Consider the following 17,858-nt stretch of genomic DNA (forward strand, 5'->3'; position numbering starts at 1 on the left):
CGTTCAGGGCGTTTTCTGCTGCCTTCCCAAGTGCATTAGCAGTGAGCTGAATCAGAGTGGAGCAGCTATGATGCAAACTGTTTCTTCAGAATGGGATACTAAGCAGCGGCTTAACCCACCACACCACAAAGGCATTTGTAGTACCGGCATTCTATTTTAAATTGCAATGACCTCTTATAACTCTGGATAGATGCTTCACTCAGTCCTATTTATTTTCCTTGTATAGTAATATAAGGATCAAATAACTTAACTTTTCCTCCGAGTTTGAACTGTAATCTGGTGGAGATTTTTTCACCCAATAGTTAAGGAGTGGCAGAGGCCTTTGTCTTTTAATTAGACTTGTTTCTAACAGACCATTAAAGCTGTGGTCCAGGCCTTCCAAGGTCAGAAGAAAGAGGGAGGCATCTGTCCTGGGAATGAAATGTGACTGCTATCTGCTTGCCTGTGAATGCTGTCAGCCATAGTTACTATTTACCTATAGGTAACCATTTCAGGTTCTGCTCGTTAGTACAGAGCAATGATGTTAACCCTTGGTAGACAGCAGACGGCTCAGCAGTATGTAAAAAAATTTATATCTTTGGGACCGGCGCTGTGGCACAGTGGGTTAACGCCCTGGTCTGAGACATCTGCATCCCAAATGGGCACCAGTTCGAGGCCTGGCTGCTCCTCTTCCAATCCAGCTCTCTGCTGTGGCCTGGGAAAGCAGAAGATGGCCTGGCCAGCGCCGCGGCTCAATAGGCTAATCCTCTGCCTGTGGCGCCAGCACCCTGGGTCCTAATCCCTGTTGGGGCGCCGGATTCTGTCCCAGTTGCTCCTCTTCCAGTCCAGCTCTCTGCTGTGGCCCGGGAAGGCAGTGGAGGATGGCCCTAGTGCTTGGGCCCTGCACCCGCATGGGAGACCAGGAGGAAGCACCTGGCTCCTGGCTTCGGATCAGCATAGCTCTGACCTGGCCATTTTGGGGGTGAACCAATGGAAGGAAGACCCTTCTCTCTTTCTCTCTCTAACTCTGCCTGTCCAAAAAAAGAAAAAAAAAAAAAAAAAAGAATGGCCCAAGTGCTTGGGCCCCTGCACCTGTGTGGGAGACCCGGAGGGAGCTCCTGGCTCTTGGCTTTGGATAAGCACAGCTTCAGCTGTTGTGGCCAATTGAGGAGTGAACCAACAGATGGAGGACCTCTCTCTCTGCCTCACCTCTCTCTGTGTAACTCTTTCAAATAAATAAATAAATCTTTTAAAAATAAATAAAAATAAAAATGTATCTTCAGTTAACTATGTTCCCATGGGCAGTATTTTATCAATCCTGTGGCTGCCATGTAACATTAGAATATTCCAATCAAATGTACACATGTAACCATATAAGCGAGACAAAAAGTAAAACCATACAAAAGAAAATACTCTTTGTTCGGGGCTCAGGATTTTGGATAAGAAATTCCACCTGGGCCTTATGCCAGCATAATAAAAGACAACTGGAATACATCATACTTAGTAAAGTAAGCAGTCCCACAGGGACAGATACCACATGTTCTCCCTGATTTCAATAACTAATAGAGCACCTAAAAGGAAATCTGTAGACATGAAATTGACACTTTGAGAAGCAATGACTTTTTTTAAGAGTTTTATTTATTTATTTATTTATTTTGACAGGCAGAGTGGACAGTGAGAGAGACAGAGAGAAAGGTCTTCCTTTGCCGTTGGTTCACCCTCCAATGGCCGCCACGGCCGGCGAGCTGCGGCCGGCACACCGCGCTGATCCGAAGGCAGGAGCCAGGTACTTATCCTGGTCTCCCATGGGGTGCAGGGCCCAAGTACTTGGGCCATCCTCCACTGCACTCCCGGGCCACAGCAGAAGCTGGCCTGGAAGAGGGGCACCGGTAAATTTTTATTTATTTGACAGGTAGAGTTACAGACAGTGGGAGAGAGAGACAGGTCTTCCTTCTGTTGGTTCACTCCCCAAATGGCCGCAACAGCCGGAGCTGCGCCGATCCACAACCAGGAGTCAGGAGCTTCTTCAGGTCTTCCGTGAGGGTGCAGGGACCCAAGCATTTGGGCGATCCTCTACGAGAAGCAATGACTTGAACAGCCCTTGTCTTAACTGTCGAGGAACAGTGTTTTTTTTTCTTTCTCTTCTTCATGCTATTTGTTGAACTCTTTACTTAACGTAAGAGTTAATCATATGTGTATAAAGTCAATTGAAAACAGATCTCAGTAAAAACTAAAAGTGGGAATAAGAGAGGGAGGAGGAAGTTTGTAAAGCTGTATAGTTCTGCATACAATCCTACAGACCTATTTCTAAGGGTACAGTTTAAAAACTTGCAATGGGACCCCAAACCCCATTAAGCTGGGTGGTAAAAGCGCCATCTTGAGTGTTAAAGTGACTATATTAAGTGTTAAAGAGGTCATATAGATAGGATTAAATGTTAAAAGGATCATATCAATAAGCTCAAGGGTTGGGACCAGGTTGATGCCCTGGCCTGGAGCACCGGCATCCCATATGGGTGCCAGTTCTAGTCCCGGCTGCTCCTCTTCCGATCCAGCTCTCTGCTATGGCCTGGGAAAGCGGTGGAGGAAGGCCCAACTCCTTGGGCCCCTGCACTCACATGGGAGACCCAGAGGAAGCTCCTGGCTCCTGGTTTCGGATCGGTGCAGCTCCAGCCATTGCGGCCATCTGGGGAGTGGACCAGTGGATGGAAGACCTCTCTCTCTGTCTCTACCTATCTCTGTAACTCTTTCAAATAGATAAATCTTTAAAAAAAAAAAAAGATCAAGGGTCTGATAATAATAATAGATAGAATTAAAAAGGAGAAAATGTTCCAACATGGCAAGCAGTCCACACAGCAGATTCATGGAATGACAGTCATTCTAAACAGCACTTTGACCTCAGAATCAGCCCTTAAGGCATTCCAGTCTGGCTGAAAAGCCCATGAGAGCATTTCAGGTGTGGGAAGCCAAGACACCCAGTGGAAAGAAAAGGCCATCAAAGAAGGAGGTACCTTTCTCTAAAGGCAGGCAAGAACTTCCACTTTGCTTATGGCCCTATCTAAATACTGACAGAGTTTGTAGATTCAAAAGGCTTCCATAACCTAAGCAGCTCATGTCAAAAGCCTTGGGTGATCACTGACATCATATACAAGATTGCTAATTGTTAAATTAACAACAGGAGTCACTGTGCACTAACGTCCCATGCAGGACTTCTGTCCTCCTGAGTTGTAATTAACTGTAAAACACTTCTCAAACTCTGTGTGTGTGCGTGTGTGTGTGCAAATTGTTGAAATCTTTACTTAATATAGAGTTGGTCTTCTGTGTATGAAGTTAATTGGAAATGAATCTTACTGGAGAATGGGGCTGGGAAGGGGAGAGGGAGTAGGAGGAGGGGTTGAAGCGTGGGTGGGAGGCCGGGTATGGCAGAAAGAATCCCTATATTCCTAAAGTTGTACTTACAAAATTGGTAATCCTTAAATTAAAGATTTCTTTGGGGAAAAAAAAGACTACTTCCTGTTAAGAGGGAGTTCTATTTTAGGGTTTTGTCTGTTATTATTTTTTAGGTGGCAAGTTTCTTTTTTGATTTTACTATTCACTTCTACATTTGTGGTAACGTGACTAGGAAATATCTGCATTAGTTCTATCTTTTTAAGATTTATTTATTTGAAAGGCAGAATGACACAGAGAGGGAGAAACAGAGTTGTTCCATCTACTGGGTCACTTCCTGCAACAGTTGTGGCTGGGCTAGGCCTAAGCCAGGAGCCAGGAATTCAGTGTAGGTTCCCACATGGATGGCAGGAGCCCAAGCACTTGGGCCATCCTCTGATGCCTTCCCAAATGCATTATCAGGGAGCTGGATCCGAAAAGGAGCAACTGGGACTTGAACCAGTGCTCACATGGCATGCTGATGACACGGGCAGCAGTTTAACCCACTGTGCCACCGTGCCAGCCCCTGGCTATTATTTTTGAGACTACTGAATAGGGTCTTTGGCCTTGTAGTTGAGAGCACACATCGGGGCCAGCCTGCGGATGCTGAATTCTAGCTCTGCTCATTTAGAGTGATGTGGGGTAAACAGGCAGGTTAGGTAGTCTAGGCCTGCTGAGTGCAAGTTCCAAGCCCTCATATGTAATTCTGTCCTCCGACTTGCCTATCAAAATTCCCCTTTCCCAAGGTGTACCCCCTTCATTCAGGACCTAGGTGGGACACCATGGAAACAGCGATATTGAGTTCCACATGGAACTTTGTGGAGGTGTCCTGAAATCCCCACAGGCTTTATGCCTGGGAGGTACAACCACTACCTCATGGAAGAGGCCAGCAGTGGGGGAGGCTGGAGGGTCTGCAGCTGCACCCTCGCTGTCTCCCCTCCCACAGCCCTCTCTCTCCAAGTCCTCTGGCCCGCTGCCCACTCACGCTGTGCATGTCTCCTCAGGGAGCAATCCATGCTCACACTGTGTGTCTGTCCACATTCTCAGCTTTTGACTGAATTTTGCTATCCCTTTTGCATCTTACGTGTGTCTGCACTTGGAATTTTTTTTTTTTTTTGACAGAGTAGACAGACAGAAAGGTCTTCCTTCTGTTGGTTCACCCCCCAAAATGGCCTCCACGGCCGGAGCTACGCCAATCCGAAGCCAAGGGCCAGGTGCTTCCTCCTGGTCTCCCTTGCAGGTACAGGGCCCAAGCACTTCGGCCATCCTCCACTGCCTTCCCGGGCCACAGCAGAGAGCTGGACTGCAAGAGGAGCAACTGGGACAGAATCTGGTGCCCCGACCAGGGCTAGAACCTGGGGTGCCGGCGCCGCAGGTAGAGGATTAGCCTATTGAGCCGCGTACGGCACCAGCCATGGTTTATTTTGAGCTAATGAAATAATTTTATAATGCCTTTAATCCTTAATTCCTCCAATTCCAATGATGCAATGAGTGCATTTTCCTTTTCTGCTCTTTGTGTTTAGCTTGGCGTCGTAGAGTGTACTCGACACTCACCATCTGTCACCTTTTGGTGGTAATCTTTAAGATCTGACGCCAGTGCACTAGCAGTCAGTGTGAAACACTGGCTGCAGCTTTCACACACCAGTTTTCTAGTGATCTTCATCTAGGTGCCCCGGCCGCTCTGTGCTGGTTTTCTCTGGAGTCCACACTGCATCTGGTTGGGTTGCCCACCGTGGAGGGAGACAAGTTTCCCTGACCCGCTGTGTGGATGACCGCATGGCAGGGGCCCAGAGCCACAGGCCTGCCCACTCCGGGTTCTGCGCTTTCTCTTCTCCTTCCACCTCTGGTGAGCAGCAGTTGAGCAGCTGATGTTCAAGGCCAAGTGCTTCCTGCGAATGTGGCTTGTTCTTGGGATGCCGTGAAACATTTATTTTATGGCTTTGAAAGGCAGAGTAACATAAAGAAAAGGAGAGAGAGAGCTTCCATCTGCTGATTCACTCCCCAGTGGAGTCTGGAACTCCATCTGCTCTCCCTTGTGGGTGGCAGGATCAGAAGTGGAGCGGCTGGGACTTGAACTGGCGCTCACATGGGATGCACACAGATCAGCCTGCTGTGCCACAATGCCAGCCCCTCTGTGGTTCTTTGTTTTTCTCGGCTTCCTCTGCTTCTTGGAACTACATGTTGTTAGGACCTGGTAGGCAACTGAGGCAGACTTGCTGCAAGTGGGAGCAGATGGATAACCTAAAAACTAGTGGGTTTGCATCGCCCAGCATGGCTGTTCCACACCAGCTTCCTGGCCCCTCAGCTGGGACGTTCTAGACTGTCAGACAGTGCGTGGCATGGCCCCTGCCCAGATACGGCACTCTGCACGTCTGCATGGCCCTTCCCAAAAGTGCAGTAAAGGGAACCACGGCCTGCTCAGGGCTGAAAACCTCACATTGTCTCTCCCACATAAGGCCTTTTCTGCCTTGGCTGGTTGCCTCTGTGCCTTCTTCCCACGGGAGAAATCCTAAAACTGGACAAATGGGAGCAGCGGGCTTTATGGCTTTGCGGCACATGGGTGAGCTGCAGCTCGGGATGCCTGCGGCCAGGTGTTGCCTCCACGTCCAGTCCAGCTCCGGCCAACGTGCACCCTGGGAGGCAGCAGCAGACGGGTGCTGCTGCAGTCACGCCAGCCCAGGACACGGGAAAGTCGAGTGGCGGGGCACAGTCCTGAAGTCACCTGGGGCTAAGCTTTCTCATGGTGCCTGGTTAGCTCTTCCTTGTTCTGAAAGCCTGAGCCTGCCCGCCCCCGCCCAAGCCCTGCAGTCTCTCTGTGGCTCCGTCCCACATGCATGCCTGCCACTGGCCAGCTCCAAAGCTGGTGCTATGCTGCTTAGGCTTTTGGCCTCCAAAACTATGAGTTAAATAAACCTCTTTTCTTTATATAAAGTTACCCTGCAGGGACTGGCGTTGTGGTGCAGCGGGTTAGGCCTGCAGCCATGTCAGTACCCTGCAGACCCAGCTGTTGAGGTCATTTGTGGAATGAACCAGTAGATGGAAGATATCTTTCCCTTTCTCTCCCTCTCTCTGTCCATCTGCCTTTTAAATAAATAAATCTTTTTTTTAGAGATTTATTTATTTGAAAGGCAGAGTTAGAGAGAGAGAGAGAGACAGAGATGGGGCGGGGGTGGAATCTTCCATCTCCTGTTGACTCTCCAAATGGCTGCAACAGCCAGGGCTGGGCCAGGCGGAAGCCAGGAGCATCTTCTAGGTCTCCCACATGGGTGCAGGGGCCCAAGGTCTTGAACCGTCTTTGCTGATTTCCCAGGCACATTAATAGGGAGCTGGATCAGATGGATCAGATGTGGAGCAGCCAGGACTCAAACTGCCACACTATGGGATGCTGGCGTCACGGGGTGGTGGCTTTTACCTGCTGTGCCACAACACCAGTCCCATATAAGTGAATCTGAAAAATAAAAGTTACTGGGGGCCGGCGCTATGTCGTAGCAGGTAAAGCTGCTGCCTGCAGTGCTGGCATCCTGTATGGGCACGGTTCAAGTCCCGGCTGCTCCACTTCCAAACCAGCTCTCTGCTATTGTCTGGGAAAGCAGTAGAAGATGGCCCGAGTCCTTGGGCCTCTGCACCTGTATGGGAAGACCCTGAGGAGGCTCCTGGCTCCTGGCTTCGGATCAGCACAGCTCTGGCCGTTGTGGCCAACTGGGGAGTGAACCAGCAGATGGAAGGCATCTCTCTCTCTCTCTCTGCCTCTCCTTCTCTGTGTAATTCTGACTCTTGAATAAATAAAATTTTTTTTTTCCACTGCTGCCTCCCAAGGTCGCATGGCCAGGAAGATAGAGTAAGAAGCTGGAGCTGGGTCAAACCTAGGCACTATGATATGGAATAGTCTTCACAGCTCGGACAAATGCCTGCCCCAAAAGTGATCATTCTCAAATGTAAATCAGATCATGTCACTTCCCAAAAACCTCCAAAGGTCACGTTGTTCTTTTAATGTAATTTAAGCAGCTTAGCACACCATGTTACGATCTGATCTCTGCCAACCTTAGGGTCATTCTTACTCTGTGTACTTGACATTATCCAGGGTTTCTTTCAGTTATTCAAAGTTTTTTTTTCTCATTTCTAACTTTGCACAAATTATTTGATCTATGTTCTTCATATCAGAGAACAAAAACAACTGGTTTACATTAAAGTATGAAAGACAGCTCCATCACTTAGAAGTGTCCTCCTATAGAAGCTTGGAAGAAAAATGAATGTCAACACATGCTGCCCTTTCTCTTATCAAGACGACATTTAAAAATAAGCTTATTATAGCTTTGCTGTACCTACATGTTTTTAAGTGTCAGAAATACTGCAGGATTATATTACAGAGTTAACCTTCTAGGTGCTCCAATGCAGGGTGCATATGTATTTAAAAAGTGCTATATCCACTTGATGTATTGACCCCTTTTATCATTACGCAATGGCCTCTGTCTCACCTTCACTTAAAATCTTTTTTGTGGCCGGCGCCGCGGCTCACTAGGCTAATCCTCCGCCTAGCGGCGCCGGCACACCGGGTTCTAGTCCCGGTTGGGGCGCCGGATTCTGTCCCGGTTGCCCCTCTTCCAGGCCAGCCCTCTGCTGTGGCCAGGGAGTGCAGTGGAGGATGGCCCAGGTGCTTGGGCCCTGCACCCCATGGGAGACCAGGAAAAGCACCTGGCTCCTGCCTCCTGCCATCGGATCAGCGCGGTGCGCCGGCCGCAGCGCACCGGCCGCGGCGGCCATTGGAGGGTGAACCAGCGGCAAAGGAAGACCTTTCTCTCTGTCTCTCTCTCTCACTGTCCACTCTGCCTGTCAAAAAAAAAAAAAAAAATCTTTTTTGTGTGATATAATTATAGTCACCCTTGCTCTCTTCTGATTATCATTTGCTTGAAATATGTTTTTTCATTCTTTTACTCTTTTTTTTTTTATTTAATGAGCATAAATTTCCAAAGTACAGCTTATGGACCACAATAGCCTCCTCCCCCCCGTGTCTTCCCTCCCATCCACTCCCCTCTCCCACTCCCTCTCCCCTTCCCCTTCATATCACGATTAATTTTCAATTATCTTTATACACAGAAGATCAATTTAGCGTATGTTAAGTAAAGATTTCCACATTTTGCTCCCACACAGAAACACAAAGTGTAAAATACTATTTGAGTACTAGTTATAGCTTTGATTAAACACTTAAGAGTGATTGTGTATTAATTACAGAGTTCAACCAATAGTTTTAAGTAGAATATAAAATGCATCTTTTGTATTGTTGTGGCTTCCCCCCTCCCTCCCTCCCTCCCGTGGCCCTCCCCTCACCCACTTCCTCTCCCATCCCGCCCTTCATCACGTTTCATTTTCAATTATATTCATATACCGAAGATCAACTTAGTATATACTAAGCAGGGATTTCAACAGGTTGCACTCACACAACCGAACCAGGTATAGGGTATTGTTCGACTAGTAGTGTTGTTTTTGAGTTTCATAGATAAACATATTAAGGACAGAGATCCTGCTGGGGAGCATGAACCCAGGGACTCCCGTTGTTGATTTAACAATTGGCACTCTTATTTATGACGTCAGCAATCACCCGAGACTCTTGCTATGAGCTGTCTAGGCTATGGAAGCCCCTTGAGTTCACCAACTCTGAAAAATCTTTAAAAATAAATAAAAGTTACCGGGGCCAGCACTGTGGCGTAGCATGTAAAGCTGCTGTCTGCAGTGCCAGCATCCCATATGGGCACCGGTTTGAGACCCGGCTGCTCCACTTCCGATCCAGCTCTCTGCTATGGCCTGGGACAGCAGTGGAAGGTGGCCCAGGTCCTTGGGCCCCTGCGCCCACGTGGGAGACCTGGAGGAAGCTCCTGGCTCCTGGCTTCAGACTGGCACAGCTCCGGCCATTGCAGCCAGCTGGGGAGTGAACCAGCGGATGGAAGACCTCTCTCTCTCTGCCTCTCCTCTCCCTGTGTAACTCTTTCAAATAAATAAATAAATCTTTAAAAAAATAAGTAAGTTTCCCTGCTTCAGGTATTTTCTTATAGCAACAAAAAGTGAATACAAATTAGAGACATTTTTTTAGAATTCCTAAGGCATTTTGTCACTATTTTATAGAATCCAAACTTGCTACAGCAAAGTCCAATGTGATTTATGGTTCTGGCTTTTGATTGTTTGTTTACAACTTATGCCCAACTCCTCCTGCCAGAGGCGTTAGTCCCATCTCTAGAATCCCAGGGCTGATTCCAGTCTCTGAACAGTAGTTGGGAAGATAGTGAACAAGAACTGAAACCTGGGATTCTTTTTTGTTGTTGTTGTTTCTGGCTTTTATTTATGACAGGCAAACAGGTAGACAGAAGGAACTCCCATCCACTCAGCGACTCCCCGAATGCCCACAGCAGCGAGAGCTGGGCAGCGGGAAGCTGGGAGTCAGGAACTCGATCCAGGTCTCCTGTGGGGGTGGCAGGAACCCAGTGACTTGAGCCATCGCTGCGCACCTCAGGGTCTGCATGAAGAGGAAGCTGGGGCAGGAGCCAGGCCAGCGCTGGATGTAGACGCCTGGATGTGCACCCCTGGGGTCTCACTGCCAGCCCAGTGGCTCACCCAGACGTCTGCTCTAAAACGCTGCTTTTATTACACAAAACCCAGATTTTAAAGGTACAATTCTGGACTTTGACAAACATATACAATCCGGTAATGACCGCCATATACTTATATTTTAATGGCTTGTATTTTTACCAGTTTTTTTTTTTTTTCAAAAGGTCCTATGACAGTGAGGGATACCCAGCCCTTTTGAGGACCCAGAGACCCAGAATGGGATAATGGCCCCTTCTTGGGTAAGTGGGGACAGCTGATAAATGCAGTCCTGACCCAGTCCCTCTTACTCTGGTTTCAGTGGATCCACAGGCCCACCTGGTGGTCATTTCCTCCGTGGCCCCTTGCCCCACACTAACCACCTGATCCAAGTTTTTGGATTTTTTTTTTAATCTATGAAAAGGAAAAAAAAAAAAAACCGTATTTTCCTGTTACTGTTAATAAAGGTCTAACTTAACTTTTAATGAGCATCCTTCTTGGTATCTCTCTGCGCCTACACACAGACAGGTCCACTGCTGTCTTGGTCTATTTTGTGTTGGAATAGAATACCTGAGACCAGGTCATTTATCTACCCATTTTTAAAGATTTATTTCTTTATTTGAAAGGCAGAGTTAGAGAGAGAGAGACAGAGAGAGGTCTTCCATGTGCTGGTTCACTCCCCAAATGGCCACAACAGCTGGAGCTGGGCCCATCCAAAGCCAGGAGCCAGAAGCTTCTTCCTAGTCTCCACGTGGGTGGAGGGGCCCAAGGACTTGGCCATCTTCCACTGCCTTCCCAGACACATCAGCAGGGAACTGGATGGGAAGTGGAGCAGCTGGGACTTGAACTGGCACCCATAAGGGATGCTGGTGCTGCAGGCTTTACCCGGTATACCACAGTGCCGGCCCCCACCTGGGTAATTTATAAACAAAGGCAATGTACTCTGCCAGCGCTGGAGACTGAGGAACGCAAGATCAAGGTCCCTGCTTCTTGCTGCACGCTCACCTCCCACGGCGGAGGGCAGGAGGACAGCTGAGAGGGGAGCCACTCCTTTAACCGATCCTGAGCCCTCAAGACTTCAAGGTCTCCCAGATGGCCGTGTCCCTCAACACCGTTACACTTGGGATTAAGTTCAGAGCCGGTGAAGTCTGGAGGACTCGTTAAAACTTTAACAAACTGAAATATCATTTTGTAACCTTTTTAAAACATTCAACAATGTGTCTTATAAATATGTCTACATTATGTTAGTTTCCTATTATTGCTGTAACAGGTAAACACAAACTTGATGACGACACAAATCCATTTTGCAGTTCTGCGGGTCAGAAGCCTGAAAATGGATCTAAACGTGCTCCCGTCAAGCTGCTGCCGGCTGCCTTCCTTGCGGGGGGCTCTGGGGAGAAGCTGCTTCCCTGCCCTTTCCGGCTCTAGACGGGGCGCACACCGCTTGGCTCCTGGCTGTCTGCGTCCACCTTCCAAGCCTGCAGGCGGGCTGCATTGCTGTGGGCAGCCAGCTCCTCTGTCCTCCGCTTCCACCTGGAAGGGCCTCTGTGATTACACTGGGACCAACTGGACAATCCGGATAATCGCCCTATTTTAAGGCAAGCGATTAGCAACTTGAGGGTTATCTGCAACCTTAATTCTACCCTTTGACACATCAGCACACACACCTGCAGGTTCTGGGAACTCGGATATGGACATCCTAGGGAGAACAGTATTGTGCCTTCAATAGCCATGGAATGTAAGTCTACTTCGCCACTTTAAAAAAATTACTTATGAGAAAGGCAGAGAGAGAACACAGAGAGAGAGAGAGAGAGAGAGAGAGAGAGAGAGAGAGAGAGGAATCTCTCCCTAAATGTCTGCAACAACAGGACAGGACTCCGGAACTCCATCTGGTCTCCCAGAAGGCAGGGACTCAACTCCATGAGCCACTGCCTGCTGCCTCCCAGGGTGTGCGTGACCATGAAGCTGGAGCCGCAAGTGGAGCTGTGACTTGACCACTTCAGTATGCGCTGTGGGTACCCCAGTGCTGTGTTACCTGCTTACCAAATGCCCATCCCCCTCACCGATCTGTAATGACTGCAAAGTATTATATTGTGTAGATGTACCTACATTTACTTAACCAACATCTTGCTGGTGGATGTTCTGAGTCCCTGCTATACTCCATGGTAGGTGCTAGAATTATACTTGTGAGCAATCATTCATGTTGTTCCCCTTTACAGTAAACACTACGAACAATATGTAAGGCATCGGCCTTGTGCACGTCTTTAAGCAAGTTTCCAGTTACAACTGGAAATGACAGATCAAAGAACATCTACACTGAAACACTCGCCAAGCTGCATCCTGAGCAAAGCTAGTACAGGTAGAGCACCCTCGATGTGAAAATGCGAAGTCGAGAGCCCTCACGACACGGTGGAAAATTCCACGGCTACTTCACTCGATGGTCGCAGCAAACACGGGTGCCTACAAGGCGCATGAGGGAACCTCCAAGAGCTTAGTAACGCAAGTGTTTTGTGAACTTCTCGGAGCCCCTAGTACATGTAAGACATAAATGAGTGTCTTGGTAGATCCAGGTCCTCTCCCTAGTATTTCTCATTAAGTACAGGCAAATATTCCAGAATGTGGGAGACTGAAAACACTTGTGGTCCCAGGCATTTCAGGTAAGGGACACAGCCTGAAAGTATTCACCATTTCACGATTGGTGCGTGACGGCTTCCTTCCCACCCTGTCATTTTCTAAGCTTTAATATTTGACCAACTGATAAGTGAAACATTCGGAGTTGCATGTCTTAAATTTCTCACGGGCTTGGCTACCTCTTCACATCTGTTCACACAAAAATGTGTCAGTTCTTCCCTGGGGCACGGATTCCTATGTGCAAGGGCTTTAGTGAGAGAAGGAAGGGTAGATGTAAGAAACATCTGAAATGCAGCAGGAACCCTTGCATTTCCTCAGAATGAATGACTCCACATTTGCGATAGAAAACCAACAACGGGGGCCTGTGCTGTGGCACAGCGGTCAAGCTGCCGCCTGTAGTGCCGGCATCCCACATGGGTGCTGGTTCCGGTCCCGCTGCTCCACTTCCGATCCAGCTCTCTGCCATGGCCTGGGAAAACAGAGGATGGCCAAGTGCTTGGGCCCCTGCACCCACGTGGGAGACCTGGAAGAAGTTCCTGGCTCCTGGCTTTGGATCGGCCCGGCTCTGGCCATTGCAGCCATTTGGGGAGTGAACCAGCGGATGGAAGACCTCTCTCTCTCTCTCTCCATCTCCTTCTCTGACTTTCAAATAAATAAATAAATCTTTAAAAAAGAAAAAGAAAAGGGACAATAGGAGCTGGAGAAAACTTAACGTCACAGAGCAAGGAAGCGACCAGAGAGCACAGGGGTGCGTTGCAAGTTCACAAGGGTGGCTACAGAGATGGCTTCACAAGGTGGGCACAACAAGATCCATTACTAGGGGCCGGCATGGTGGCCTGGTGGCTTTAACCACTGCCCAAGACGCCTGCATCATATATGAGCACAGGTTTGAGTCCCAGCTGCTCCACTTCTGATCCAGCTCCCTGCGAACGCTCCTGGGGAAGCAGCAGCAGATGGCTCAAGTCCTTGGGACCCTGCATCCTCATGAAGACCTGGATGGAGTGGCAGCCATCTGGGGAGTGACCCAGCAGATGGAAGATCTCTCTCTCCCTCTCTCTAACATGTTTTTTCAAATAAATAAAGAAAAACATTTTTAAATAAATTTTTGTCTCTCACGCGGGTGCAAGGGCCCAAGGACTTGGGCCATCTTCCACTGCTTTCCCAGGCCATAGCAGAGAGCTGGATCAGAAGTAGAGCAGCCAGGACTCAAATCGGCACCCATATGGGATGCCAGTGATGCAGGCAGAGGATCAACCTATGTGCCATGGCGCCGGCCCCTAAATAAATCTTCTTAAAGCAACTCCATTACAAGTACAGCCACTCCAGGCAACAGCACGGAGGGTCCTGAGAGAGACCTTGAAGTTAACATGCCTGGATCCCACAGCAGAGTGCCTGGGTTCAGTTCTTGCTGTCCATTAAAAATATAACAGCAAGGGATCCAACAGCTAATTCCAGTAAACCAATGGAGAGCACGTGGGGGGATTGCAAATGAAGACTGGGCGCTGGGTGATATGAAGAGATTGTCCTGTTGGGAGAAAACTGCCACACGGGTGGCAGACCCCTCACCGCTTGAGATTTGCTGCTTCCCACATCCGCACTGGCAGAGAGCAGGGGTCCACGGCTGGACTCAAGCACATTTCTTCCATTTGAAAAAGATTTTAGGTTTATTTTAAAGGTAGTTTTCTGAAAATACAAGTAATTCACACTCATTGTAGAAAAATTGGAAAAAGCATGGCTGGCGCTGCAGCTCACTAGGCTAATCCTCCGCCTGCGGCACCGGCACCCCAAGTTCTAGTCCCGGTCGGGGCGCCAGGTTCTAGTCCTGATTGCTCCTCTTGCAGTCCAGCTCTCTGCTGTGGCCCGGGAAGGCAGTGGAGGATGGCCCAAGTGCTTGGGTCCCTGTACCCGCACTCTCTCTCTCTGCCTCTCTCTCTCTGTGTAACTCGGCTTGTTAAAAAAAAAAAAAAAAAAAAAAAAACTGGAAAAAGCAGAAAGAAGGAATGTGTAACTGCCCAGTTCTACCACTTGAATATGGATGTTTGCACGTGGGAGCATTGCCTTCCTGGCATACACTTCTGTGTTTTGTTTTGTTTCACTTCAGTTACACACGATTGCACAGGCCATAATCTTTGGTTCAAGATACATTCTCAACATTGGTCCTCTTTCATTTCTTTTTAATTCTTAGTTTTTGTGTGTGTGGGGGGGGTGGGGGGGTTTGTTGTTTTTTTTTTTTTTTTTTTTTTTTTTGACAGGCAGAGTTAGACAGTGAGTGAGAGAGACAGAGAGAAAGGTCTTCCTTTTCAGTTGGTTCACCCCCAAAATGGCCACTACAGCCGGTGCACTGCACCAATCCGAAGCCAGGAGCCAGGTGCTTCCTCCTGGTCTCCCATGTGGGTCCAGGGGCCCAAGCACTTGGGCCATCCTCCACTGCACTCCCGGGCCACAGCAGAGAGCTGGACTGGAAGAGGGGCAACCGGGACCAGAACCTGACGCCCATGTGGGATGCCGGTGCTGCAGGCAGAGGATTAACCTAGTGAGCCACGGTGCCGGCCCCATGTATTTATTTTTGATTTATGAGAAAGGCATAGACAGAGACAGACAGATAGGTATCTTGTGTCTACTGGTTCACTCCCCAGATGCCTGCAACAACCAGGTCTGGGCCACTTGAGCTGTCACCCACCGCCTCCCAGGTGGAGAGCAGGAGGCTGGTTTGGAAGTGGAGGAGCTGGGACTCACCAGACGCTGATGTGGATGAGGGTGTCCTGAGTGACGACCTAACTGTAACACCAAATGCCTCTCCTGGGTTCTCTTATTTAAACAGTTTATCTTTGGTAGTACACGTATTTAGCATTTTAAGGAATCACCCTGAGATTCACGCCCACATAAAAACTGACAAGAACATGTTTATCTGTGTGTCCTCCCTGGCCCAGCCCCTGCCTCCTCCTCTTGCTAACTACCACCCTGAGTTTTCTTTAGTATTTATTTGAGAAGCAAAGAGAGAGAGAGAGGAAAAGACAGACAGACACAACGCCCATCCACCGGCTCACTCCCTGAGTGCCCGTGAAGGAGAGCCATTCCCTCTGCCTCCTGGGGTTCACAGCAGGAAACTGGAGTCAGGAGCCGGAACTGGCTTGGAGCCCAGGCACTCCGAGTGATACGTGGGGGGTCTTAACCACTGAACACCCCTCCGCACACACACACCACCCTGACTTCTGTGTTCATCTTTCTGTCTTTGAGTTTATATGTATATTTCAGTAGTTTATAAGATTCATCTACCTTGTCGCAAGAGGCCTCTCCTCTGGAACACTCCATGGCGACTTTACCCCAGCTTACTCATCCACTGCTGCCAACAGCAGTGTCTCTCAGGCACGCACCTGAGAATGGAACTGCTGAGTCACCATGTGAGAGACCTACGAGAAAGGTCATATACTCTCCACATGAAACTAGATGCAGGCGGAATTCAGATTAAGCATCCACAAATATCACTCACGCTTCACTTACGCGGCTGCCTTCCTAAGAGGTGATGTACTTACTTTCCGCCTATTCAATGCTGGATTTCAGGCTGCAGCCCAAGGCTCACTTCTCCCATGTGGCCTTTTTTATTTAACCTCCTCCAGGCTTCTGGCCCTGGGAACGTCCTCAGGAGAAGTCCAAGCTACTGTGCCAGTACTTCACTGCTTTCACAGCACCCTTCAATCTGTTACTTACACGGCTGTTGCCTACATTCCCACCCTAATTGCTGACAGCCTTTCACACTCGAATGACGGGTCTCAGCGCGACCATCACGGCCGGCACCGGGCAGCACAACTGACCCCACGTTCACACGGAATCCTGCAACAGAAGGCAAGTACTTACCTGTCCACGCATCTTTCAGCAGGCAAGACATGTCGTATTTAGAACAACTGATTGTCTTTAAAAAACAGTTAAGCCTATAGTTATATATAATTCTAGAGCAGAAAATCTAATTCAGAAACTCACAAAGATCCGAGGATGCAAAGTCACCTTCCCCCCACCTCCGGGAGTCCATTCACACAGAGACTACGAATCCGCGTGCTGCGTGTTTCACCCTTTGCTGTGGTTGCTAGGAAGCTGGAAGGTGAATTTCTGGTCCATCTTTACTAATTAGGATCTACATCTCCATGTACTAACTTTATTTTGGCTTCCTTTATTCTTAAAGCCCCTGTAGCTTATTGATACCCTCCTGCCCTTTTTGGTAATTTATCTCAAATCCTTTCTGGAATACAATGGGATAATAAGTAGCCAAATAAAAACAGGACTGTACAAAAATATGCTAAACAAATGAGATAAAATGCAGCCACCATTTTCGCCCATTGCCCTCACCTGAGGTTGGCCTAGGGGGTGCTGAGGTGTGTGAGCTGTCACCCATGAAGGTCAGCCTGAGGGTGGATGGCCACTTCTCTCCTCTCCTCGGCTTTAGCCACCAGAGCAGCCACGAGGTGTCGCTGGCATTCAGGCTTCATTCCGAGAATGGGACTGATGCTCACAAATGCAGGAACTGGGCACACACACTTAAAGCTGACAGTCTACACTGGGCATTTTGGTGCCCTGTCATGTACTCTGGTTTTCTGAAGTCTGGAGTCACAGTTACAGTCACTCCACGAGGCTCCTGCTCTACTGTGCCGAGACCTCTAACCAGGCAGGCACTCTGTTTGAGCGCTATTATACAGTACGTGTAAACGTCACTGTACAAGTATTTCAGGGGATGAAGAGGAGAGACAGAAGACTGCTACTCACCCAGGTCACAGTGAGCAGCTTGAGTATGTGTGCTCCTAAATCACAAGCCGTTAGAAAGCATACAGGACTGGGGCCACGCTGCGGCGTACTAGGTCAAGCATCCCATCCGCGTGCAGTGCTGGTGCCGGTTCGAGTCCTGGCTGCTCCTCTTCCAATCCAGCTCCTTGCGGATGGCCCAAGAAAGCAGTGGAAGATGGCCCAAGTCCTTGGGCCCCTGCACTCATGTAGGAGACCCGGAAGGAGCTCCTGGCTCCTGGCTCCTGGCTTCAGATCGGTGCAGCTCCGGCCATTGCGGCCAACTGGGGAATGAACCAGCAGATGGAAGACCCCCCCACCCTTCTCTCTCTGCGTCTCCTCTCTCTGTGTAACTCTGCCTTTGAAATAAATAAATAAATCTTTTTTAAAAAAGTATGTCATTGCATAAATTAAAACAAAAAAGGAAAGAGGGCACTATCATGTTCTCAAAATTATATATATGAAATACATGACATTTGCTC

Source organism: Oryctolagus cuniculus, chromosome 3 (genome assembly GCF_051225735.1).
Source record: "Oryctolagus cuniculus isolate XC-2025 breed Fujian yellow rabbit chromosome 3, ASM5122573v1, whole genome shotgun sequence".
NCBI lineage: Eukaryota > Metazoa > Chordata > Mammalia > Lagomorpha > Leporidae > Oryctolagus > Oryctolagus cuniculus.